Source organism: Camelus bactrianus, chromosome 23 (genome assembly GCF_048773025.1).
Source record: "Camelus bactrianus isolate YW-2024 breed Bactrian camel chromosome 23, ASM4877302v1, whole genome shotgun sequence".
Taxonomy (NCBI): Eukaryota; Metazoa; Chordata; class Mammalia; order Artiodactyla; family Camelidae; genus Camelus; species Camelus bactrianus.
In genome coordinates, this window is record NC_133561.1 from 42,345,606 (window position 1) to 42,373,316 (window position 27,711).

Genomic DNA, 27,711 nt, shown 5'->3' on the forward strand with positions numbered 1-27,711 from the left:
TTGATCCTTTGGATAGATGAAATTGGCTGGCCCTGTGTATTGGTAGATGAAGACAAGTTGTTGATGCAAGTGGAGGGACTAATAGATAGGAAGGTTAGTGAAAAGTGAAGGCTATTATCATTCAGTTGATTGAGGAAGAATGAGCTGATAAGTCTGGTTAATAGGCCATAAGATGTAGTATTAATTCAGAGGATACAATTTTTGATAATCACGTTAATGGTATTAATATAATGTTTGGAATATGAGTTTTAACATTGAAAAAGGTTAAGATTTTGTACATAATCAGTACCATAAGCATTGGATATCATGGCTATTAATGATAATCCTAGTGCAGCCTCACAGGCGATGAGTACTAAGAATAGGTATTAAGGTAGCTAATGAAAAATAGGTGTTTAGAATGATGGCAGTTGCCATAATGAGTAATGCTGCTATTATGCCATCTAAGCACAGTAATGAGGGTATTACATGTGATTTATATATTATTATCCATATAGGATACTGTAAATGCTAAAATGGTCATAATATTGACTAATACCATTTAACAATTATGAAGTTAATTATAATTTTATGAGTCAAAATAATGTTTTTGTTTAAACTAGTTATCACATACATTCATTCTAATCCTTTTTAATCCATTCATAGGAAAACCTTATGGCTACTAGTAATAAGATTAGAATTTGTGCCATGAAACATTTAGTTTTTGTTATTCTTTTGAGATGCTCAGGGTAGGAGTAAGAGGAGGGCAATTTCTAGGTCAAATAATAGAAAAGTAGTGACTACTAAGAATAGATAAATGGAGAAGGGTGGTTTGCTGGCCCTATAGAATCAAATCCACATTTTTATTAACTTGATTTTTCTGTATACACATTCAGCAGAGGAAGTCAGACTGTGATAAGTACTACTTGTAAGTCTAGTCGTGTATTGGTAAATGATGCCACTATGAGCTTTATTATTCTTTCTCCAGTTACATGAAAAGCAATAGACTGGAAGTCAGTTGTACAATTTAATACTAAAAGAAAAAAATGATCATCAATAGATAGTCACCTACAGGAAAAATCATTTTATCTACAAAAATGCAATATCAGGAAGCTGATTGAAATCCAAACTGATTAGAAGTGAAATTTTAATTGGTGTAGAAATCACAGAGTGAGAAAAGTAGAACCAATAAATTTGTGTAGTCAGTGAAAGCTTTTAGATATGAAAGCTACTGAGCCAAAAACTCCATCTGAAACTGTAAATTTTATATTCTTCTGAGGCTTGCAATAATATAAAATAAATTCCTAGAGGAACTGTAATGAATCAGACTTGCAGTATTGTTAATGATTTCTTCCTATTAGATGATGGTGAGTACAAAGGATGGAAATTCAGAGGCTCAGAACTGAAATATTAAGAAGTTATTATGGGAAATGTGTGTGTGGTCAGTTTGTTGTTAGGTGGTGTGTGCGCATATTTTTATCATTTTTCTGATCAGAAGGTAGGATCTATGTGTATTTGCCTCTATGTGTGTGTGTTGAGAGTTTGGTGGTGGGGAGAAGCATTGTAAACTTACCGACCCTGTACTGAGAGCTGTAGGACCTCCTTCCCTGATAAAAATGACCCTGCTCTTGTCACCACATTCCCACCCGTGACAATAATTCATTGTAATGAGTGTATGTAATGTCCTGTTTGTCATGGACCAAAGCAATGCATCCATTTATAATTCATAAAGTAATTTATATTTTGAATAAAAAATACTTACATATATGATGGATTTTATGTTTTTACTCTTATTTACCTTGGTGCCTAACAATGATATAAGAAGATCCATTTCCTGAGACCAAGCTGACTTTTAGGAGTCAGGACCACTCATGGACACATCCTCACCCTGTTTGTCCTGACTGGTGTATGACTTAATGTTATTGCAAGAGGAGTTTCCCAAGACAAAGGCAATGGTCTTCCTCAGAACCTCAGGGAGCATGTGACAGAATGGGCTCCAGGTGGATTCTCTTTCCAAGTTAGACTTTGGTTCAAGGTAAAGTTAAAGCACTCACCACCCCTGAGACCCTATGGTGATTCACATCCCTTGTCTTCTCATCCACAAAATGGGTTATTGAGAGTGTTGTGTAATCGCAACACTGCACTTTGAATTTGGTCACTTGGCACATTATATTGCCCAGTGTGATACTTCAATACTTTTGACCTGATGTTAATTGTTAATTTATAGGGGGTCCGGACTCCTGAGGGTTGGAAGGAATTTTTGTTAACAGTGGGAGTAGATCCAGTATCCCTGAAGCCTGCTCACTCTGGATGGGACTCAGTTCCCCCAGGCTGGGGATTCTGGGGCCAGCACAGCGCCTGAAGCCCAGCTGTGGATCCAGGAAGGCCCAGCAGTGTGGTTGGAAGTGCAGCACCACGGGGTCTGTGAGGAGTCATGGTTAAATCCCCACAGGGCAGTCTCTGGAGTTTCCTCCCAAAGGGCAGCCAATCCTGAAAGTCAACCCCAACAGGGACAGACATAGAGGCTGGAACCAGCAATCCCAAGGGAAATGGGAGGTACTAATCTTTCCAAGTATGATGACCCCTGGGAGCTCAGCTCCAGGGAGGTCAGAGCCTTAGAGCAGGAGGCACTGTGAGGCCTGGATTCCTGCCTTTTCTGCCCCCTCCACTCTGGGCCCCTTCCCAGAGTCGCACCACCCTGGCCCATTGTCCCCCACCACGGACCCTGGGCTGGCTCTCTCTTTCCTTCTAGCCTCCTCTTGTCTCTGGTTCTCCCTATTCAGTTCCCCTGTCACCTCCTGTCACTTTCTAGGACTTGACCCCCACCTCTCTCAATCACTCACACACTACCTCTGTCCCTGCCGGTCTGTCTGCCTCTCCCCTCAGGCTCTGTTCAGGGCCACAGGGCCCCACCTCTCCCAGCCCTCCCACCCTCACTGCCAAGTTTTGGCCAAGGCCATGCTCACAGTGGGTGGAGTCCGGTTACAGAGGCTGCTCACGGTGGTATTTACTGCTGCACAGCTGTTCGCACCTCTTCCTGGGCAGCACAGTCACACCTCGACCTGTTGGTGGCCCAGCCTGGACCCCAGAGCTGCTGCAGGGCTGGCCACCTCCCCCACCTGGAAGGAGGCACAGCCCTGCGGGCTCGAGGGGCTACTGGGGATTGGATTGAGGGACCTCTAAGGAGCCAGATATTTCCAGCCAACTCCTTTTTGGCAGCAGGGAGTCCCAAACCACTGACCCCTGCCCTGCCCATTTCTCCCTAAGAACACTATGGGCAGATTGTGGGAGCGCCTGAGACTTAGGAGGGAACTGCTGCCCTCAGTCCCCCTCAGAGTTTGCCTGGAATTGGGGCTCCTGGGGCAGCTGATAGGGCAGGGTGAGGGCACAAAGCCTGGATTAGTGCAGGACCCTCTCACTGGACTCCCGCGGCCACTCCTGGCACCTCATCCATTCCTAACCATCAGCAGTTGGTCACTTCACAGGGACAGATATGAGGGTCTCTCTGACCCTTGTGATGGGCAGGCCCCATGTGCTCGGTATTTATTGATTGAATGAACACAACCACCCCCATATCTGTATGCCAAATCTTCCCACCGCCCCAGAAGGACTTCCCAGGCCCCCTCGCAGTCAATACTAAACAAAGCATAACTTTGCTTTTGCCCCACACAGGTAGTTTCTGCCTCTTTAGGCCTGGGTGTACACATGCACCACCAAGTGAACTGAACAGAGGTGTGACAATTTGGGCCAAAATAATAGGGTTGATTTTTATGCGTGTAGCATATGTAGCTAAAATTAATGTCATCTGCAGATGTATTGCAGAGAGGGATAGCCATATGGGTGTGGCGATGTGATTAAGATGGTTTGTCGTTAAGATATTTTCCATCTCGTGGCTGTTCTGTCTGCCTTTTGTATGAAGTGCTGAGTAAGGGGGAGTGAAGACCTCCCACTCCACTTGTGTAGTTGATTTCCCTTGCACTTCTGTCATTCTTTGCCTTACATGTTTTCCAGCCACTGCCCATGAGAAACTCTGAGAATTTGGAAAAGAAGGTGGGAGCGCCCAGAAGTAGGGGGCAGGGGACCTGGGTGGAGAAGGACCAGAAAGCATAAGGTTGGAAAAGTTTCCAGAGAGGACCCAGGGTTGGATGATGTGTGCTGGAGCATCAGGTAGTGGGGTGTGTTCTAAAAGTGAGGTCACTTCGAATGTCCACTGTGAGGAACCAGGGGCGAAGGTAGGTGATTGGTCGAGAGAGGGTATAAAGCTTCTGCGTTGCTATGGCATCGTCCAAACCATAGAAGGCTCAGAGAAAGGCAGAGTCTCATCCCCTCCTGCTGTTCCTGAGAGTCTGATTGACCTGTTGATTGTTCTTCTGACCTGCTTACCTGCTGGCCTACTGACCTGTCTGAACCCTCCTTCCTCCCTTCAAGGGCTTGGTTGAGCCTGATCCTTTCTATGACCCACTTCTTCTCCTCCCAAGTACCTAAACCCCCTTCCTGTAATGCTCCCTCCCCAATCCCATCCCCAGTTCCAACTCCAACTCTTCCCCATCCCTCCCGAGCTCTCGCCTCCCGTCCCACCCCTCCTCCTCCCTGGTGACCACAGGGCCCCTGAGGGGACCAGGACATGGAGGTGAGGAGGCTGCTCTTCTGGCTCTGATGCTGGGGTCTCCGGATACCAAAACACCAGCGTGAGTAAACATTGGGCATCAGGGGTTTCCTCCTTTTTCCTGGGCTCTTTCACACTGTGGTTAAAGAACTGCTTTTTCATGGGATCCTTGATGGGAACTCATCACTTGTGAAGACCGGAGCCCTCAAGACAGGTTTCTTGACAAGCCTGATGCGGTTCTGGCCACCGGCGTCCTCATCAGGGTCTGAGTCCTGTGGAGACTGCTTGGACCAAACACAGCAGGGTTGGCAGGAAGAAACCTGAAATAATAACTTTATTGCATCAAAGAAGGAAGTGTGAATATACAGAAATTCATTGAGTTATTTGCCTGATATGGGGGAATATGTGAATTGTATCTCACTAAAGCCATTTTAAAAAAGTGAGAAACTCTTATTTACTAAAAGCCATAAAGTTAGACTGGCTTCTGGAAAGCTTGTCAAGATCCTGCTTCAAGCTCTACAAGTTTGGGGTCCGTTCCCTGTGCACTGTGCTTTCCTGTAAGTACACTCTTCATATTAGTGAGGTTTGGCAGCCCTGGGAACAGTGGTATCAAAGCATTGGGCTGGTGCTAGTCTGTTAAACAGTGAAATGTCATTTGTGCTCCATGCTTTCTGGTTTGTTGAAGCACAGGCTTTACTTCTGGGGCTGCAGGCCTGGGAGGCTGATGTCTGGGCAGAGGCACTGGTGCCCAGGGGTGTGTCAGCATGGAGGCCAGACACTGCCAGGAAAGATCAGGCAGGATGAGGGCCTCTGGGGTATTCTGTGGGGAGATTGTTAGAAATGCAGCATCTCAGTCCCCACCCCAGATCTCCTGCAGCAGAACCTGAATTTTATTCAGATCTCCAGTTGATTCATGAGAGTTGTTCATCTAAAGACTCATCTCTTGGCTCTAAGCTCTCATTCAGGGATGGTGGGACTTAGGTCTTCAGTCAGACTTTCTGGAGTGCAGTGTGGCCATGTGTATGAAGGAGCCTTAAACCTACTCATACTCTTTGATGGAGTCAATATTTCTATTTCTGATACTGTGAGCAAAAGCACCAGAAGCAGGGACAGAGAATGTTATGAATGGAGATGTTCATTGCAGTATTTATAATCAGAAACTACTGCATACCCACAAATAGGAAAGGGTGCGATAAAATGTGGCATCTTATACATTGTTATGTTACTGTTTGCAAAACTGTTTTAAAAGACATTTGCAGGCAATAGGCAGGAAATATAGTGAGAAACAAGGCAGACAGTGTCTGCCCTCTTGCAGCTGACATTCTGTTGGTGAAGACAGACAATAAGCAAGTGAAACCAATGAGATGTCAGATTGTGACAAGTATACAGAAGGAAGAATGGGTTAATGTGGTAGAGAATCACAGGTGAGTTTGGGTACCATTACTTAGATGGAGAAACAGGGAGAGTCTGTCCCAGGAACTAGCATTTAAAAAGAAATCCAAAAGATGCAGGGGTCCAGCTAAATGAACAGCCAGGAAAAGATCTTCGAGGCAAAGGGAACAGGAATTACCAAGACGATGGGGTTGAAGAGCTTGGTTGTGTCAGGGAGGTAATGAAAAATGTGTGGCTGGAGCAGGATAAGCCAGAAAGAAGTTGGAAGCTGAAGGCACTGGAGAAGTGAGTATGGCTAGAACCCTCAGGCCTTGTAGGTAAGTTATGAGTGAAATTTAAATTTTATTCTAAGGCCAGAGTGTTATAGTGTGAGAGGGTGATTGATATCAGTAAGATGGCAGAATAGGAGGTCCCAGCCCTCATTCACCCATAGAAACAATAATCTGGCAAACGTCTACAGACAAAAATAACTTTGTGAGAGCTCTGGAGTCCATTTGAGAGGTTCCAGCCCCCAGTGGATCATAAAATGTAAGGTCAGCCACACTAAAAGGATAGAAAGAGCAGTGCCATTTTACTTGTGTCACATCTCCCCTAGGCTGACAGAATTCAGAGCCAAGAATGATCCTCCAGGCCACGACTTCTGCAGGATAAAGAGAAAGTGAGGATCTGGTTCCCCAGTCTTTTGGGACAATGTCTAAAAGCTATGCTTATCTTGATGCACCCAGAACATTGAAGAAGTCAGTATGGTTGGGTTGTCTGTGAACAGAAAAAAAAAAAGAAAAGTGTGGAGGCTCATAGAAAAAGACACCCCCCCAAGAGCTGCAGTTTCCCACAGATAGTGCCCCAGAGATGACACACACACCTCGGCAGCCAGTGCCATTCTCAGAAGGCAGCTTGACTCTGCAGGATCAGAAGCAGGTGAACAACCCTGAGACTGCGCCTTCAGAAGGGAGGGGCATAAGTGGGGTTGAACCTATTGTCTTGGCCTCTCAGTGTACTGCCATATGGAAAGAGGCAGGTGACTCCTGGGACTCGACATAGCTCTGTAGAATAGGGAAATGGCACACAATTCTAAGACATACCTTCAGAAGGAAGAGAGGAGAGTGCTGCTTGCATCTAATGCCCTGGCCTAGCAGGGCACTGCCCTAGGGAGAAGGAGCAAACAGCTCTCAGAACCTTACACAGTTCTGTAGGATCAGGAGGAGGCACGCAGTTCTAAGATGAGCTCCCCAAGGAGGGAGTTGGAGGAGTAGAGTGGGCATATCTATAGAAGAAGTTGATAGATCACCAGAATTTCTAGCTGAGTTTTCTGGTGAAGGTCTTTCCCTTCAAAGCCAGCACATAAAGCCTGGAATCGATGATTACTTCTTCAAGTGTGCAGGCATCAACACAGGTTATAAGGGTCACACAGAATTAGGGAAAAATGGTATCACCAAAGAAACAAAACAAAATACCAGTAACTGACTTCCCAAAATGTAGATCTATGAATTGTCTGACAAAGAATTCCAAGTAATCATCTTAAAGAAGCTCATCGAGCTATAAGAGAATGCAGACAGACAGAAAAAATCAGAAAAGAAATAGATGTTCATAATGAGAAGTTCAACAAATCATAAAATAATAATAATAATTAATAATAATGATGATGATGGTGATAATGATAATAATAATAACCAGAACATAATTTCTGGAGCAAAGAATACAGTGACTGCACTAAAAGGTTTAATAGAGAGCTTCAACAGCAGACTTGACCAAGCAGAAGAATCATTAGACTTGAAGACAGGTTGTTTGAAATGCTCTATTCACAGGAGCAAAAGTGAAAAGGAGTGAAAAAGAGTGAAAAATGCCTACAGGACTTATAGGACACAGTCAAGAAAAATGATAAGTAATGAGAGTTCCAGAAGAAAAAGAGAAAGGAGAAGAAAGCTTGTTTAAAGAAACAATGGCTAAATTTCCCCAAAATTTGGGAAAGGAAAAGGACATCTATATTTATAAAGCCCAAAAGATCCCAAATAGGTTGAAACTAAAAGAATTCTACACTGAGACACCTTAAAATTGTCAAAACTTTAAAATGAGAAATTTGAGAACAGAAAAAAAAAAAAAAAGAAGACTCATCACATACAGTGGAACTCCACTAAGACTACCAGCAGAATTTTTAGCAGAATCCTTGAAGGCCAGGAGAGAGTGGGATAATATATTCAAAATGCTGGGGGAAAAAATCTGCCAACCAATAATACTATGCATAGCAAGTCTTTTCCGTGAGATGAAGGAGAGATAGAATTTCCTGTACAAACAGAAATTGAGAGAGTTTGTTAACACTAGACCTGCTGTACAAGAAATGCTACAGAGGGGTTGTCAAGTTGAAAGGAAAGGACAAAAAGCAACAACATAAAAGCAAAAGGAAGTATACATTTTACTGGTAAAGGTAAATATATAGACAAATACAGAGCAGTGAAATGCTCTAATGATAGTGCACAAATCACTTCTAACCTCATTGATAACTGAAAAGAAAAAGATACTAAGAATAACTATAACTACAATAATCAGTAAATAATTACTTTAAATTTAAATGGGTTAAACTCACTAATCAAAAGAAAATGAGTCACTGAATGGATACAACAAGAAGCTACAACTGCATGCTATGTACAATTTAGCTTTAAGAACACCCAAAGGTTGAATGTAAAGGGATAGAAAAAGATATTCCATGCAAACGGTAACCAAAAGAGAGCAAGTGTGCCTATACTTACAGGAGACAAAGTAGGCTTTAAACGTTTAAAAATGCTACATGAGATAAAGAAGATAATTATATAAAGATTGAAGGGTTTATTCAAAAGGAAGATATAGCAATTATAAATATATGTTCACCCATTTCATTCTTGGATACATATCTGGAAAAAAAAACGGCTAATTTGAAAAGCTACATACATCCTAATATTCACAGTAGTATGATTTATAATTGCCAAGATATGGAAGAAACTTAAATGTCCATCAACAGATGAATGGATAAAGAAGATGTGGTAAAGGAATACTACTCATCCATAAAGAATATACTGAAATTTTGCCGTTTGCAGCAACATAGATGGACTTGGAGGGCATTAGGCTAAGTGAAATCAGTCAGACAAAGACAAATGCTGTATGATATCATATATATGGAATCTAAAAAACTAGTGGATATAATGAAAATGTAGACTCACAGAAATAGAGAATAAATGGATTACCAGTCGGAGGAGGGGAAACTTTGGGATTGGAAAGTGGGGGGTACAAACTCCTGGTTGTTAGACTCAAGGGGGTACTGTACAACATGGGGCATATAGTCAGTAATTGTTAGTAACTGTAAATGGAAAATAACCTTTAAAATTGTGTTAAATGTTCTTAAATATAAAAATATATATGTATGCACCCAACACCAGAGATCCTAATTACATAAAGCAGATGTCTGTAGATCTAAAGGGAGAAATACCCACGCAATAATAGTAGGAGGCTTCAATACTCCACTTTCAGTAATGGGTGGGACATCCAGACAAAAAAATCAATAAGGGAAAAAGAGATGAACACCAGTATTACCAATGGACCAAGTCTTAAAAAATCTAAGAAAATTGAAGTCATCCCAAATGTCATTTCTGATCACAATGGAATGATATTACAAATCAATAAAAGGAGGAAAATGGGAAAATTAAAAAATACATGGAAATTAAAGGACATAATCTTTATTTTAAAATTCCTTTAAAAAAACTTGGGTGGGGGTGTAATTGTTTATACATTTAAGTTTTAAATGGAGATACTGGAGATTGAACCCAGGGCCTTGAGTAGATAAGCACATGCCCTACCACTGAGCTATACCCTCCCCATAAACAGCACACCCTTGGATGAGGTATCACCTCACACCAGTCATAACGGTCATCACTCAAAAGTCCACAAATGATAAATGCAGGAGAGGCTGTGGAGAAAAGGGACCCCTCCTGCACTGTTGGTGGGAATGCAGTTTGGTGCAGCCATTGTGGAAAACAGTATAGAGGTTCATCCAAAGATTAGGAATAGACTGACAATATGACCCAGTAAGCCCACTCCTGGACATATATCCAGAAGAAACCCTAATTCAAAAAGACACCAGCTCCACAATGTTCATAGCAGCAATATTTACAATAGCCAAGACATGGAAACAACCTAAATGTCCAACAACAGATGACTGGATAAAGATGTTGTGGTATATTTATACAATGGAAGACTATTCAGCTGTAAAAATGACAACATAACACCATTTGCAGCAACATGGATGTCTCTGAGATTGTCATTCTAAGTGAAGGAAGCAAGAAAGAGAAAGAAAAATACCATATTATATCACTCATATGTGGAATCTAAAAAAGAAGGAGGAGGAGGAGAAGGACAAGGAGAAGGAGAAGAAGGAGAAGGAGGAGAATGGACATAAATATAAAACAAACTCATAGACATAGAATATAAACTTGTGGTTGCCAGGGGAGAAGGGGGTACGAAGGGACAGACTGGGAGTTTGAAATTTGTAGATACTGACAAGCATATATAGAATAGCTAAACAAGTTTATACTGTATAGTACAGGGAAATATATGCAAGGTATTGTAATAGCTCATGGTGAAAAAATATAAAAATGAATATATTTATATTCATGTATGACTGAAATTTTATACACCAGAATTTGGCACAACATTGAAAACTGACTGTAACCCAATAAAATTTAAATAAATAAATACACAAGTAAACAACACATCCTTGGGTGACATTGGATCAAAGGAGAAACTCAAGGAGTAATTAGAAAATACTTCGAGACAAATGGAAATGAAAATACAACATACCAAAACTTATAAGATGTAACAAAAGCAGTACCAAGAAATACCAATAAACACCTATATCACAAAAGAAAAAGACTAAATTAACCTAAATTTTTACCTCAGAGAAGTAGAAAAAGAACAAACTAAGCCCAAAGTTAACAAAAGGGAAGAAGTAATTAAATTCATAGCACAAATAAATAAAATTAGAAAATAGGAAAACAGTAGAAAAATAGACAAAACTGAGTTTGTTTTTGAAAAGAGAAAGCAAAATTGACAAGCCCTTAGCAAGATTAAGAGAAACAGAGAAGGCTCAAATAAATAAATAATAAATGAAAGAGAAGATGTTACAGCAGATGCCACAGAAGTTGCTTTTTTTTTTAAGTATTAGAAACTATTTTGAACACTAAAATACCAATAAAGTGGACAACTTAGAAGTGGATAAGTTCCTAGAAGCATACAAGCTACCAAGATGGAATCAAGAATAAACTGAAAGTTTGAACAGAACAAGAATAAATAAAAAGATTGTATCAGTAACCAAGCATCTTCCAACAAAGAAAAATCTCAGAATCTGTTGTCTTTACAGGCAAATCTACCATTTAAAAAGAAATTAATACCTATCCTTCTTAAACTCTTCCAAAAAATGGAAGAAAGAGCACTTCTAAACTCATTTTATGAATCCAGCATTACCCTGACACCAAAATTAGACCAAAAAATTTGAAACAGAGCTACCAATTGATCCAGCAATCCCACTTCTGTGTATGCACACAGGGAATGGAAGTCAGGCCCCCAGAGAGATGCCTGCACTCCCTGCTCACTGCAGCAGTGCTCACAGCAGCCAGAACATGGAAGCTGCCTGAATGTGCATTGACTGATCAATGGGTAAAGAAAAGCTGGTATATACACAAAATGGAATAGTATTCAGGCTTAAAAATAGAAGGGAATCCTCCCATTTGCAACACCATGAATGAACCTGGAAGACATTATGCTCAGTGAAGTAAGCCAGACACAGAAGGACAAATTCTCCATAATACCGCTTATATGAGGAATATAAAATTGTCGAACCCATAGACAAGAGTAGAAGGGTGGTTGCCAGGGCCTGGGGAGAGGAGGAACGAGAAGGTGATGGTCAAGTGTATCAAGTTTCAGTTAGGCAGGATGAATCAGTTCTAGAGTTTTGCAGGGCATGGTACCTGTAGTTAATGCCATATTGTGTACTTAAATCTTGGCTAAGAGGGTAGGCCTTCTGTTAAGGGTTCTCATCACAATACCAAGTGAAGAAGGTGGAGGAGACTTGGACTTGATGGATGTGCTCATGGCACAGACTGTGGTGTTGGCTTCACACACGTACAGTTATCTCCAGAGTCACTGTGTCATATACATTAAACATGTCCAGCTTTTTCTATGTCAATTATAGCTCGATACATTGGTTGAAAGAAGTGAATGAAACCTGTTATAGTCTAGGGACCTGAAGACCTCATGGACAAAGCCATTGGGACACATTTACAATCCACAGTAAGTGACATTAAGTGAGCAGAGCTGGCAGAGAATAATACAAACTCTCATTTTGACTATATAAAAAATAGGAAACTTGCAAAAATATTACAGTGATTACCTCCAGGTGATGGGGTTACAGATGATTTTAACTTGTTTTTATTAAGGTTTCTGTATGTCTTCCACACAGGAAAAACAATGGAGGTCATTTCAGAGTCTGAATTTGTATCAGTCACAGTGATTAGTTATAGATGGCTGAACCCACATTTTGTGGTCTGAGCAGAGGTGGACTTATTCCTGGGTGTTAAGACTGAGATTCCAGTACTACCAGGGAACAAGAGTGGATGCTCCATAGCCAGGGACAACCCGCCTGCAAATCAGCTAACCCTACCTGTGACTGTTGCCATGGAAACCCCACTGTGATGCTCAGGCCCAGACACTGCGGCTGCTGCTGTAGGAGAACCAGACCCCTCGTTCCCTGCCAGCCAGGAGCCCCTTCCCTACACCGCCCTGTGTTGCTCGCTCCCACCTTCATATCTTGAGCAGCCATCAGTCATCTGTCCAGAGGAGCCGAGGCCTCCTGCAGAGCCCTAGCTGCCCAGGGACTGGGAAATGTAGCTTTCAGGTTTCCCAGAGACTAACATACACAAGCCATAGAAGGTGGGGGTGGCACACATGTTGAATGAATCAGTCTGCAGGGTCCATCACAGAAGTGAGACAATGGTGACAAACCACCACAAGTAACCTTGACCTTCTGAAGTCCACATGGTGGCTCAGGTATCCATGGTCTTATGATAAGGATGGCAGGAGGTTCTCTCATTCCAGGGAGTGCTGGCTGTTGGAGACCCTGTCTCTGGCCTCCTCTCACATGAACTGGCAGATGAAGTGTGGAGGCTTACCCTTTCCTGGAAGCTGACTCAGCCAGGACACCAGCCACCTCTCTGCAGCGGCTCCCAGGCTCCCTGATGGACCATTTCCCACTGCCTGCAGTGGGGGAGTAGGGGGAACCCCACAGCAGCAGTTCCTGCAGCGGGGGATCCTGCAGTGGGAGGATCCTGCAGGGGGGCTGCACAGTGGAGGCAGGTGTGTTAACAGCCATACTGAGGCACCTTCCCTTCCTCTTCTCACTTCCCTACACCCTTGCCTTCGTCTCCCACATAAACTCCTTGTTCCAGAAGCCTCATCTCCAGATGGGTCTGGGGCAGCTCCAACTAAGGCACCTCTGGCCTCAGCGTGAGCACATGTGAAGCCTCATCCTGGCTCCTGCTGGGGTCAGTCCCCTGGACGTGAGCTAACAGGTGTGAGACTGCTTCCATGACCTCACACATATTCACGTCAGTTTGGAAAGTCATCCTGTTCCTAGTTCTTGTCCTCCCAAGCAGGAAACCAGAGGGCTCTGAACTGCTCCCGCCACCTGCTGCTCAGTCCATGGTGATGCCACGGACACGTGCACACACAGGCATCTTCTGCCTGAGTCCTGCCCACCCCATCTCTGTGTCCTGAGTTGCTCCTACTGTCCTAGGACCAGCAAGGATGCACCATGGGGTTCCCGGGTGTCCTCCTAACTTGCCGTCCTTGGCTTATATGTGACCGTGCTGTCAGCACGTGAGGTGGGCTCACACAACACACGACTCCTGGAGCCTGCTCGGGGCCAGGCCCTGCGCTGACACCCTGCACTCGGGGCTGCCTCACACACTAGGGAAGGCGCCCTTCCCTCCGTGCACCCAGGTCTGCCTGTGAGCGCCGCCCAGGGAGGGGGCTCACAGCCTCACTGTGCACCTACAGGCAGGTGCTGGGAGAAGCGGCTTTATTGATCAGCCCCTCCAGCCCAGGCGTCCACCTTGTCTCCTTCCACATTCTTGGGGCTCAATCTTCCTGTCACCCCCAGTCCACTGAGGAGGAAATCAAGGCTCCTAGAGGTGGAGTGACATTCTGAGGTGGCTTGGCAAGCAGTCAGGGGTGGGGTTGGACAGGGACCAGGAAGGTCTGCTCAGGGTCCATTCTTGTTCCCTGGTGTGTCCTGGCCTCTCACACACGTGGCTTTCCACAGTGATGGGGCCTCTGGCATTGCTGCCTTACTGCGCTTCAGTCTCTGAGCCTGGAGGCCCTGTCAGCCTTAGCTCCAGGGACTTGCAGTGCCCCTGACAGACCCCGTGTCCTCACAGAGGAAGACAGAGGCGGTAAACAAACGAAGAGAAGTTCACCTCCACAGCCCCGAGGGGTGGAGAGGCAGGGAGGAGGTGTCATGTGTTTCTGGTCCCTCGCTGCATCACAGCTCCTGGCAGCAAATATTTATTGTCTTGGTCCCTGGGGGACAGAAGCAGACAGAGCTGGGTGGTTCTGACTCAGGGTCCCTCATGAGGTTGCAGTCAAGACATCAGCTGGGGCCGCACCATCCAAGGGGCTGGGGAGTCACAGACTGTGTAGGAGGTATGCGTTTCTCACACATGGGCCCCTCACAGGGCAGCTCACGCGGCAGGACAGGGTAGCTCACAGGACAGGGCAGGTCAGGGCAGCTCATAGGACAGGGCAGCTCACAGGGCAGGGAAGCTCACAGGACAGGGCAGGTCAGGGCAGCTCATAGGACAGGGCAGCTCACAAGACAGGACAGGGCGGCTCACAGGACAGGGCAGCTCACATGGCAGGACAGGGCAGCTCACAGGGCAGGGAAGCTCACAGGACAGGGCAGGTCAGGGCAGCTCATAGGACAGGGCAGCTCACAAGACAGGACAGGGCGGCTCACAGGACAGGGCAGCTCACATGGCAGGACAGGGCAGCTCACAGGACAGGGCAGCTCACAAGACAGGACAGGGCGGCTCACAGGACAGGGCAGCTCACATGGCAGGACAGGGCAGCTCACAGGACAGGGCAGCTCACAGGACAGGGCAGGGCAGGGCAGCTCACAGGGCAGGGCAGCTCACAGGACAGGGCAGGTCAGGGCAGCTCATAGGACAGAACAGGGCAGCTCATAGGACAGGGCCACTGGCTTCCTCCAGTGTGCGAGATCAAGATGGAGTTAAGAAATACACAAACACGCACTGCCAACTTTCTTTTCTGTCACATCTGGGATAAAATGGAGAAGGAAAACAAAGAGCAAGAGCCCTCTCTGACTGCTCCAGGCCACCCTTCCTCACTGGCCTGTGCTGCCTTTTGTTTTGGAGAGTCTGGCTGACTGGGTTGGGCTGACCTGCTCACTGCCCTGGGGCAGGAGGAGCACAGGGTTCTATTGGCCACTCAGGTCCCTGACACCTGCCAGTGTCCAGGTGGTGTGGCTGTGTCGGCGAGCACTGGTGCCCACCAAGAAGTGCTGGGAGGGAGTCCGGGTCCTTCTGGACAAGGGGTTTGCACTCAGACAACTGGGAACCACTGGCTGTTCACTCATTTGCTGCTGGTGAGCCCGAGGGGGTGGCTGGGTGCTGCCAGACATCCAGGCTCATCCAAATGTGGCAATAGACCTGGGTTTTTGAGGAGCAAACTGGGGGCTCTGTCCCCCCTTTTAAAAGTAATAACTTGCCATTTTGTTGAAAAATTGTGGGGTTTTTTCATTAAAAATTATTGATGAACTCACAGGAGACATACAAAACTCACCTACATAGGGGAGTGTGTGTGTGTGTGTGTGTGTGTGTTGTTAATACTTTGAAGATCCACTGTCCTCACTGCTCAAGTCAGTAAAAGAAAATAACCCTCTCCCAGGCAGCCAGAGCCCTGACTTCAGTGACAGTCCTGTGTCTGTTCTGCCTCCTCTTCTGACTCCCCGACAGGCACCTCTCAGCCGCAGCACTGGGCTTTTCTGTTCTACTTCCTTCAGACAGATTGTCACACGTGCCCTCCTTGGGGACTGGCCATCTGGGCGACTCACTCTGATGCCGTGGCTGGTGAGTGTCCCCTGTGTGGATGGGCCACGCTCATCTGTGCTCCTGATAAGGCATGCTGGACCTGTTCTCGCTCAGGGCCCGGGACTCACCGCCAGGCTGGCTCCCACGTTTCACTGGCATTTACACTGAAAGAAAAACTTCTCGGTCAGAGGGGGCCCTCACCTTCCTGGCTAAGAAAAGCATCTTTCCTAAAAATTGAGCAGGTGTGTGTGCCAGGCCCCATACCTACCTGGGAAGACGGGAGCAGCATTGTACGGGGACATCTAAGCCACCACTGCTCCCTGAGCCGTGCTGTGGGGAAGAGCAGGTGCTTTGAGAGGGGGGAATAAGGACGGGGGCCTGGCCGATGTCCCTCCTATCCCTCCCCAAGTTAGGAGCACAGTCGCTGAGCGGGAGCTGCACAAAGCATCAGGCAGGAGGGAGTGTGTGCAGAGCTGCCAAGGCTGGAAAAGCCGCCACGACCCAGGGTCACCACCCAGGAGGCCTGGACAGCAGAATTTCACCTTCCTACAGTTCTGGTGGGGGGAGGCCCAGCAAAGTCCAGCGAGGTCGCTTTCTGGTGATGAAAGTCCTCCTGGCCGCCAGCTGACTGCCTCCTCGCTGTGTCCACATGTGGCGGGGAGCCAGCTCTGGGGGCTCTCTCTCATGTAAGGACACCAGACCAACCTGGTGGGGCCACCCTCAGGACCTCACTCAACCTCTGTACCTCCAAACCCTGTCACATGGGGTGATCTCAACCTGTGGCTCTGCGGGGCACAAACCCCAGTCTGTAAAGGTGAAGGGAGACTGAGGACCCGGAGCAGGCGGGGGCGAGGGTGGGGCGGCGTTCAGGAACCTGCTGTCCTGAAACCAGCCGCCCCTAAATGCAGCGGGTTAAAGCAAACCTCATTTACCCCGCAGGGCTGCACGGGGTGGGCAGGCCCGGGGGGCGGCTCCTCTCCGCCGCCGGGACCTCAGCGGAGGCCTTGCGCACAGGGGCCGCCATCCCGGGCGCAGCGGGGCCGGTGGCCGGGCCTCCGCCTCCGTGTGGCTGCCGGGTTTCCTCCCAGCCTGCAGGCTGGTTTCCAAGAACAACGAAGCAAAAGCTGCCACCCTTTGCAGGTCGAGTCTCACCCTGGCAGGAGTGTCATTTCTGTCTTGTGGAAGTCAGAGACGGTCCAGATGCTGGATACTCACATCCCAGACCTCGTCTTTTTTTTTTTTTATAAGAATTCCATGAATTTAAGGAGTACAAGATGAAGTTTTGGTATGAATATACATAGTGAAAAGATTACTACGGGCAAGCTAATTAACACACCCACCTGCTCACCCATTTCTCACTTTGTGTGGTGCGGGCATCTCAAGGCTACTCTCCTGGTGAGTGTCCCCAACACGATGCAGTGTCATTAACCATGGTCGTCCTGCTGCACCTGTGTTCACAGATGCACCTACCCTACAGAACTGTCACTTTTGACCCAGGGCCACCTCTCCCCGTTTCTGTTACAGCAGCTGGGCCTGCCTCTAAGCAGGAGAGCAGTCTAGGAGGGGACACTGCTAGCGGTTCCCCCAGGGCAAGCTGCTCCCAATACCACAGCTGCCTGAGGTTTCCAGTCCTCCCTTCCGTGGGTGACAGCCAAGCCCGGCTCCAGTCCACTCTCCCCTCTGGACACTTCTCTGGAAATCCAACATGTGAAGATGGATGCTCCCAACTAAATGAGTCAGGAGCTGACATCTTCCAGAGCGCAGCCCCACTGTCTCCCAAAGACGCAGTGTGTGTGTAAATACGCTGTACTGACTACTTCCCTGCTGACATCTGTGGATTCTAACTGATTTACTCAGGGAACAGGGAGGCTCACAAGTGGTGTAACTTGGTTATTACTGGAAAGATTAGTTTGAAATTGACAACTTCTTTTACACTTCGTAGCTAAGTGTAAAAGCTTAATTTGAAAACCAGTGAAACTCCACTCACAGTGTGAAGGCAGGACTTGGTCAAGCCTTGGCCTGAGCCCTCAGTTTGGGAAAATAGATATTTAGGACCTCACAGGTCCTGTTCACATAATGTTTATGTCTCCTCCACCCTCAAGGGGCCTATGATTTTATGGGGGAAAGTAATTCTAATTTATATTAAAATATTAAACTTGTTGACAATGTAAAAAGTTATACTGGTCTTTTGTTCTTCATTTGTTTACTCTAAGTGTCTGCAAAGAGTATCACAGGCTGGTTTGAAATAGATTATTTCACTAGAAAATCTGAGGTTCAGGAAGGCTAAGAGATCAGGAGACAACTTCCATTGAAAAGGCAGTTTCTACTCACCGGACTGGTGGCGGGCCGGCACCCCACTCGCGGCCACACCACGGGGGGAAGCCCGGGGCCAGAAGCGGAGGGGCAGGGCGCTGTGGACAGGGGCTGTCACGGGGTTTCTGCAGGAGGGAAATGTGAGGCAGGTGAGCAGGCTGAGGACTGGCCAGCTGAGTAACTTCATGGGTTCTAGGGTGGAATGGCGACCCCAAGTGTCTGGACTTGACTCTGGGTGAGCTGGGCAGGTGGACAGTGGCTCAGTGTGAGTCCAAGTCCAGTGTAAAATTTGGGAGGTTAGACCTTGAAGAAGGACTCCTGGGGTGAGAATGCTCACAAGGGAGGCAGGAGGCCAAGTCCAGGTGACTGAGAACAGGGCGTGTCCCGCCTAGGCCTGCAGGGCAGATGAAGGCATCCAGTCTGCTGAAGGTAGAAACCCGGTCCATACAAGGGGTCCCCTCAGATGTCACCTCCTCAGAGGAGCCTCCCCCGCCTGCACAGTCTTCAGGGACAGCCTCCTCCACGCACATCTCCCCAGCAGACACCCACTTAATTTCCTGCATAGCATTCAGGATGTGGCCACTTCTCCGCACCCAGCCATGGTTCCGCTGCCCAGAGGGAAAGCCCTCACAGGAGCCATCAAGCCCTGCACGACCTGGGCCCCACCTCTCTGTCTCCCCTGCCACCACTGGCCCCCCAACCCGGCCCTCTCCTCCTCCACCCTGCTCTCCTGACTTATCTGAACCCTGTGTGCTCTCCAGAGCATGAGTCCCTCCTCACACACTGTGTGTCCTCACTGTGTGTCTCACCCACTGTGTGCCTTCCACCCAGGTCAGTGCCCAGCACACAGTAGGGCTCAGTCAGTAGTGAATGAACAACTCTTACCATCACTGCTGGGAAGATTCTTGTCTGTGGCCTACAGCGTTCATACACCCGACACACATTCGCTGAGGTCCTACTGTGTGCTGGGCGGGTTCCAGACCCCAGGCACAGCAGGGAGTGAAGCAGGCAGGTCTCCATTCTCATGCAGCAGACAGCCTGGTGGGGCACACAGAGAAAATTAAGTAAAATATACACAATATCCGGCGGTGATAAGTTCCATGGAGAAAAATAAGGTCAGGGAGGACATTTGAGCAGATTCCTGGAGGTGTTTAAGAAGCACAGGAAGAGAGATCCTGGCTGAAAGATCAGCCAGCGCAAAGGCCCTGAGGCCACAGTGGGATGCACGTGGAGGGTCTTAGATGTCCTTGTGGGTTCTTTGTCCCACCTTGAGTATGTATGTTGTTTTTTATTTGTAAACATTAACCTCACCTTTGTAGCTAATTAACCTGCATCATTAATCTGTAAAATTTAGCCAATTCTGCCTCAGGTGTTGTGGGAACAATGGCGAGCTAGTTACTTGGGTTGGTAAAGAATTACCAGGGTCTGAGAAGGGTTTAGGAAAGTTTAATAGGGACACTGCTATAAGCCAAATCGGGCCCCACAGACAAGAGGTGCCTTCATGAGCACCAAGGGTTGGTGTGTGGGGTCTGTTATTGGGGGTTCTGTGCACACAAGGAGGAGGGGGCTGCATGACCAATTCATGCACAGGTACCTGGTTGGTTGTGAGATCTGTCAGGGGCTTCCCTGAACAACAGGCTTTACCACTTTGATAAGGGCAGGATGTGAGGCCTGTGTTCCTGAGGCAATGAGTTTTCATAGAGTAAATACACATTAAGAGAAGATGTTTTATATCTTGTAGAAACGCAGGTGTGCAAAGGGTCGTGCAGTGGGGAGTGGGAGGTAAGGTGCCACTGGGCTCCAGGCATACAAAGAGCCCAGGGATGGGGCTGTATGCCTCTAGAGAGTGCCAGCTGGCTCCACACCAGGGACTTAATGTGGAAACAGGAGAACCTGGGTTGTCAGCACGTGTCTACTGAGTGACCTCCCTAAGCCCAGCTCTGTTAGGCACCAGGCAGCTGTGAAGTGAACACGAAGATCTTCGTCCTGAGGTCCCAATGAATGAACAACTTGACATCCTCAAGCCCCTTCTCCTGCACCACCGCCCCACTCATCTGGGTCTCAGGCTCTGACCATTACCTCAGTGGCACCTTTGTCCCCTAACTCTAGATCCTCTGGACATCTCTGTGCTGAGTTGTTCCAGGTCAGCAAACCCCAAACTGAGCTCTGCCATTGCCCCATGACTTCCTCTTCCCTGTGAAGTCCCCTCATGAAAGAGGCCACCACCAGTGGGATCCTTTAGTCCTGAGGCTCAGCCTTCCTCATCCCTCTGATGCCTCCCAGCCCATGATCCCGCTCTGGGGAACCCCCATCATCCTCTCCTCCCCGCTTCAGCCTCGGGCTGCACACAGACGCCCTATTCACAATCCCCCATGAGGCAGGTCCATGTTCACTTGAGGACAGAGTTTCACAAGTGGGCATTGCTGGGAATGAACAGCAGGACCCTGGAGCAGAGGACAGACGAGGACTCCAAATTCGCCAGAATACAGGTTATAGTGGCGGCAAGGTGTCCATAAATGATGAAGCTGGCATCACACTGCAGCCTGGCCCTCTGTTTCCCCAGGGTGCCCTGCGTTTCCTGTCTTGGCCTGGGGGGCTGCCTCCCCCTCACTCTCTGTTAGAAGGATGTTCATTCATTCACTCACACTCTCATTTATCATGTACGTGGGTTCTGGCTAGATGACAGCTCATCCTTGGAGACACAGCTCAGACCTCACCTCCATGAAGCCCTTCCAGATTCCAAGTCCCTCCTGCAGCCGCTCTGGCCTCCCCTGGCACCCCCAGGGCTGGGAGCTCACTCTGATTACCTCTCCAGTCTGTGAGCTCTGTTAGAGCCCTGGGCCAAATATGGAAAAGGACTCAGAAAAATGTGCCAAAGGGCTAAGAAAAATGGTACTAGTTCTGTGTTACAGACAAGGACACTGAGGCACAGGGAGGGCAGTGGCCACCCAAGGCCACAGAGCTGGATCTCAGTGAGCCCTTCCATGGCCTGTTACTAGTTCTCCATTACAGATGCAGACACTGAGGCACAGAGAGGGAGCAGGGACCTGCTATAACCTTGGCCCCATGGCCTGTGTCCTTTATGACCAGCTCCATGCTGCCAGCAGGGGTGTAGGCCCGGAATGCATGTTGAAAGCAGCCTGACCCCCAGGGCCCCATCAGATGCAGGGTCACTCTCAGGAAACACTCCTCAACACCTACTCCACACCCCTGGGGTGAGGACCTCATTGCTGTTCCTGGAAGCTGGCTGTGCCTCCCTGTGGATTGTCCTGGGACATCCCAGGAGAGGCTTGGGGCAGCCACAGGGCCCCTGAGGCTCCCTGTCCCCAGCTGAGCAGCTCTGGTCCCCTTGACTGTCCCTGGCAGAGGCCTGATGACAAGAAGTATCAGCCATGCAGCCAGGTGTGCTGTGAAGATGAGGAAATAAGGCACCATGCAGGTACATGCAGAGGTCCAGGTATTCATTCAATAATCACTGATTCAGGCCTTGCTGTGTGGCTGGCCTGGGCCCAGGCCTGGGTGTCCAGCAGTGAATACAGTCAACCCCTTGAGCCTCCTGGGAAAGCAGTGCTCAGAGAGATGGGCCCCAGTGACCCCACCCTGCTCCCCATGAACAATTACACTAAGATGAGGCTGTGGACATGGGTCCCAGTGGAAGGTGAAGGGAGGGGAGGCACCCTCTGGTTCCATGAGCCTGGACACTGGAACCAGATGGCCTGGGCTCTGTAACCTGGGGTGGTCACCTCACTTGTCCTCTCTGCGCCTCAGTTACCTCTTCTGCAGAAAGGGGTGATAACGCCAGTCCCTGCCCCACAGATTTCCACAAGGAGTCAGTGAGCTTCTCTTTCTTAGGCGTGTAGGACAGTGCCTGGCTACGGGTCAGGATACCGCTCACCTCACAGTAGTCTGTCCCACTTTATAGATGAGGAAGCCAAAGCTGAGGGGGTTATCAGACTAGCCCGGGCTCGCCCCCTCCTCATACTCTGCTGACATCCCATCCACCCAGCTCTTCTGTGTTCATGTCATCCTTTTGTCCCTCATGTTGCTAAGAATCTCTGAGCAAATCCACATGAATGGAGACACACCCTCTCACCACTTTGGTCTCTCTGGGCCAAGGGCAAGATGGGGATATCAGGCTCCCCGAGACAGTCCAGGAGGCACAGCATGTCCATCAGTGCACTTCCACTCAGCACAGAGTTGGTGTGAGGCCCAGGGCCAGAGGGCGCTGGAATAGCCCAGAATTGGGGAATGCCAGGTGCGTGGTGAAGCACACAGAGGCCCCTGGAAGACAGTGTTCAGGCAGCCAAGGTGCAGGGCCTGAGGGTGCCCAGAAGGGGCAGAGGACAGATTCCAGCCTGGACACCAACCCCTGCTGGGCCCTGAGAGGGGATAAGAATTGGGACAAACCAGGGCCCTGCTGGGACTCCTCCTCATCCAGCAAAGAAAAGACAAGGAGAAAAGTGCAGCTGACCCCACGGTGCTCCCTGTGTGCGGGCGCTGCTTCCAGGATCCTGGAGGTTCCTCAAAAACTTGTAAAGTGGCTGCTTGTTCCAGCCCTGTGTGGGCAGAACTGAGGCAGGGAGGACAGTGACTCAGGACAGAGCTAGGATTCGGCCCAGTGTGTGCTGGGCCCCTCACTGAGAGCAGCCTCTGGGCAACATGGACTCGGGAATTACCCCGACATCCCTCTTAAGGCTCCTGGCATGTTAGCAGGGAAGATCCCAGGGCCCATACCCTCTCACGGGATTCCAACAGGTGGGATCACCACGGTCCTGGGAAAGGAGAGAGTGTGGGCTGGGCGTCAGGTCTGCATTAGACCCCAGTGCTGCCCCTACCACCGTGTGGCCTGGAGGCTTTCCCCTGCCTCTTTGTGCCTGGCTTTCCAGCCCTGACTCAGAAGACTGCTGTGCTTGGCCCACAGTAGGCCCCCAATCAGAGGAAAAAGCCAGCCCTCCCCCAAGAATCTCTCCTCTTACATGCCCAAAACTAAGCTATGTGCTACATGTCACCAGAGCTGACCCTTGACAAGCAGCGCAAGTACAATCCAGAAGCTCCTCCCTCCTGCCTGAGGCCCTTCCCTCCTCAGTGACAGTGGCTCAGAGCAGACCTCTGCATCCCAGAAGTCTGAACTGAGCCTTGTGACCTGGGGAAGTCCCTGTTCCACACAACTTGGTTTCCAGGTCCTTCCAACAAGGCACACGAGCACCTGCTCAGTGTTTTAGCGGCAAGGTCCTCCCTTTGCAAATTGCCCCATCACAATCGGGCTAGAAGATGTGAGCTCCAGACCACGTGACTATCAGACGCATGACTTCAGGGAAACATCCCTGCCCACACTGCACTCCTCAGAGCCCAATTCCTAGAAGAGGGGATGGTGACCCACAGCTCTGCAGTTTTATCAGAACACAGCCCCTACCCACCCACTATTGGAAACACGTGTGAGAAGTGAAGATTCCCGAGTGCCTGGACCCCCGTCATCCAGAAAGCAGAGGTCGGGGTAACAGACAGATGAGGAGAAAGTACTTTCACACCATATATCTGAAAAGGGGTTAACACCCAAAACATATAAGTAACTCTTACAGTTCAACAGCAAAAACAAGCAATCTGATTTGAAAAGTGGGCAGAGGAACTGAATAGACATTTTTCTAAAGAAAACACACAGATGTCCAACAGGTACATGAAAAGGTGTTCAACATCACTCATCATCAAGGAAATGCAAATCAAAACCACAGTGCAATATCCCCTCTCACCTGTCAAGATGGCTGTCATCAAAATACAAGAGATGACAAGTGCTGGGGGGGTGTGTAGAAAAGGGAAACTTATGCGCTGTTGGTGGGAATGTAAACTGGTGCCATCACTGTGGAAAACAGTATGGAGTTTCCTCAAAAATTCAAAAATAGAACTCCCATATGATCCAGCAATTCCACTCCTGGGAATATTGCCAAAGGAAATGTAATCACTATTTTAAAGAGAGAATAGTGCCTTCATGTTCACTGCAGCATTATTTACAATAACCAAGATATGGAAACAACCTGTGTCCATCGACAGATGAATGGATAAAGAAAATGTGATACATACAGAGGGAGAGGCTTCAATGTTCCAATTTTACACATGAGAAAACTGAAGCTTATTTGCTTTGAATAATTGAGCAAGTGATGTTGGAATCTTTGAGCCCCAGTTTTCTGATTTCGAAGATACACCTCAACCCTGATTTTTAGAAGGTAGGGTTACAGGCTCTGGGGACCCTCCACCTTCCACACTTGTAGTCATGCTCCGGGGCCACCATCCCAGAGGTGGCTGCGTAAACACATTTAATCCGCTTATTCTGCACCTGCTCAGCCCTTGGCTGCCACTCTGTTGTCACTGCCTGATACCAGCTGAGGTTTTATATGTGAATCATCACCAGCTACCCGCCCACCCCCCTGACATGTGGGGCAGGCCCCTCCTAGCCTGGTCATTCTAAATCTTTAGCTCACACATCAGCACAACTGCTTCAAAAGAGCCTCACTTCCTGTGTGGAGGTGTTGACAAGGGGAAGGGAAGGGAGTTTGGGGTGGTCTCTTACTCTGAAGGTGACACATGAAAGGGATATTTTTATGTCCATAATGGGACTCAAATTGAAGCTAAGAATGTGGTCCCAGAGAGTAGTAAAAGCTGAGAGGCTACAAAGCTGCTGAGAAAGGGGCTTGACTATTGGATTGCAAATGTGTAATTTAATTTAAATTATCATCCCCCTGGATGACAACAATTTTCCCCCAAGGTGAGAATTGGCCCCCTGACCCCTGGGCACCCCTCACTTCCAGAATGTAATCATCTGAGCATGGGGGGCTTTAACTTGGGGTGCTGTTCCCTCAGTCATAGGTGCACCTGCTCACATGTGTGCCCATGGACTGCAGTGCCCACATGTCAAGGCGCCTCTCACACCTGGCCAAGGAGGCCCAGGTCATAAGACAGGAATTACAGTCTGTGGTGTCACACATGAGTCCCTGCAGGGGTGAGTGTTGTATAGAGAAGAGCCCACACCTCGCCTCCCCTCCCCACCCTCACCTCCAGGTGGAGTGCTGGACGGAGCAGGCTTAGCAAGCATCCTGGCTAAGGGTGGGGAGGCTGCCCATTCTGAAGTCATAGGTCAGTTGGTAGGTTGGAGTCCCACCCCCACAGCTCACCAGCCAGCCCCTCTAGTCTGTTTTCTCCTCTGTAAACTGGAACCTAGTCACCCTCACCCTCAGACATGGGTGCAGCCTGTGTAAATTACAACACAAAGCCCTGGGCTGTTCCAAGTGCCCTGGGGTGTCCAGCCCCGAGGCCGGGCAGGTGGGAGAAGAGAGGTGTGGGTTAGCAGGTTTGACAGCAGAGCTGAGACCCGGCTGAGTGTGTGCGCACTGATATTCAGGAACTGGGAGCTGCCACTAGGCAAATCCATTCACTGAGGCCATGTTTACTCTCCCTTGTCAGTTACAATCCTCTATTTGAACAGAGGCCTCTGGAGTCTATTAGCCACATTATTGCCTGTCACCACACTGTTGCAGTTCCAGGGTCTCCATTTAGCCAACTTGAAAGAATAGTTTTGTTTTTTTTTTTTAAACCAGTGACAGAAAACCAAGGTGGCTTAAAGAAGCAAACAGGGCAGGAGAAAATGACTTACTTAACTGAGACGTCCACAGGGAGACAGCTTCAGGCAGGGCTGTACCTGGTGCTCAGTGACATCAGCAGAAGTCATCCTTCCCCACCTCTGGGCTCTGGCATTGGTGCCATCTTCACATGGCTCTTCCTTTATGAGAGCAAGACAGCCACCAACTGCCACAGACTGACATCACCACTCCTCAACTCCCAGCTGAAATAGAACTTCTCTTCCCCCAGGATTCCAGCACTGAGCCCTAACCTCTGTGGAGCCTGATTGGGCTGGTGCCCAGCCCTGAACCAATCACAGTGGCCAGGGAGGATGGAAAATGCTGATTGGCCAGATCGAGGCCATGTGACCATCCTCTCCAGGAAACCTGTGAGCTGTTCACCTGTTTCCACAGTGGAAGAGTGTGATGTCTCCCAGAGGATCCTACTATTAGCCCAATCTGCAGTTGGCATGATGAGCTGGGATGAATCCCTCTGCTTGGTGACAAGTGACAGGTCACTTAGTGGTTCCTTGCTCCAGAGAGGGAGGCATGTCCACTCAGGATTGGTGCTTCAGGTCCAGAATATAGCAGAAAAGCCTCCAGTCTCCCAAAAGTTGGGAAAGTGAGCAGTGACACAGGAAAGGCACTCCTCTCTGTGGCCCTTGGCTTTCTCCTTGTTACAGTGGAGAGTGCATTGCTGCCCCTCACAGCCCACCTCCCTGCTGGGAGGCCGATGCAACAGGTGGAGAGTACTTGGAAAAGCCCACTTATTCTGAGGAACTGTTGTTGCTCCTGGTGATACTATTATTTTCATGCCAGTTGTGAGGTGGGCCCTGAGGGGTCCCTGAACTGGGGGGACAGACACCCACAGAAACTGGACCCAGTATTGCTGTTCATTCAACGATGATTTACTGAATACCTACTGTGTGCCAGGTTCCCAGGGTAGAGCAGTGATGCTGACAGCACAGGGTCTTGCCCTCCTGGGGTGGTAGACACCACAGGGGTACAGATGTGAGCAGCATGTGGAATTCTGGGGATCCCCAGGTAGGGGAGGCAGGCCTTGCTGAGAGTCACAATCTCATCTTTTCCGTCTCTGAAACCGTAGTGCTGGGACCTCTGATACCCTGCCAAACACACATTTCTCCCAGCTTGTTCTTAGGACTATTTCATCCAAAGCAAGGTGTGGATATGTTCAGGGAAGAGCTATGAAATGCATCTCCTTGGGGAAATTCTTTGCGGTTACAAGATCAAGTGTATGTACACCCTGCTGTACTATGGGGTCCTGAAAAAGGAACCCTTCCCACTTCTGCAACATTCTTCTATGTCCCCCTTTCCCACTCATATCTCAGCAACAACAATGACAAGTAAGGCAGGGAATGACTCATTGCCGGTCTCAGAGTTCTGTGAAATTTTACTGCCAGTCTCCACCCCCTAGGACTGACTTCTTATTACTGTTTAAAAATTAAACTTGTGGAGCTGGCAAGGGATGTGAGGCAGATACTGAAGGGGATGCACACTAAGCAGGGTCTCCCAGCTCTGGAATCCCCTTCACCAAAACCCACCAGGATTTTGGGAACTTTTACTTTCAACCCGGACCTCCACCCAGCTACCAAAACTGAGATGGGAGCAATGGTTGCTTCTTCTTGAGAAATCCCCCCCAACTACCACCCTGATACCCCCCTGCTACTGC

General features: G+C 48.4%; 1 long non-coding RNA gene across 1 annotated transcript; it reads right to left on the bottom strand.

Annotated features, from left to right (window-relative positions):
• Window positions 1-226: 226 nt before the first annotated feature.
• On the bottom strand, window positions 227-26,239 carry LOC141574802 (uncharacterized). Its single transcript, XR_012501967.1, has 4 exons — window positions 26,057-26,239; window positions 19,300-19,452; window positions 18,433-18,539; window positions 227-4,902 (listed from the first exon to the last, which is right to left on the bottom strand). It is a non-coding gene; the product is annotated as an uncharacterized LOC141574802 (long non-coding RNA).
• Window positions 26,240-27,711: the final 1,472 nt, after the last annotated feature.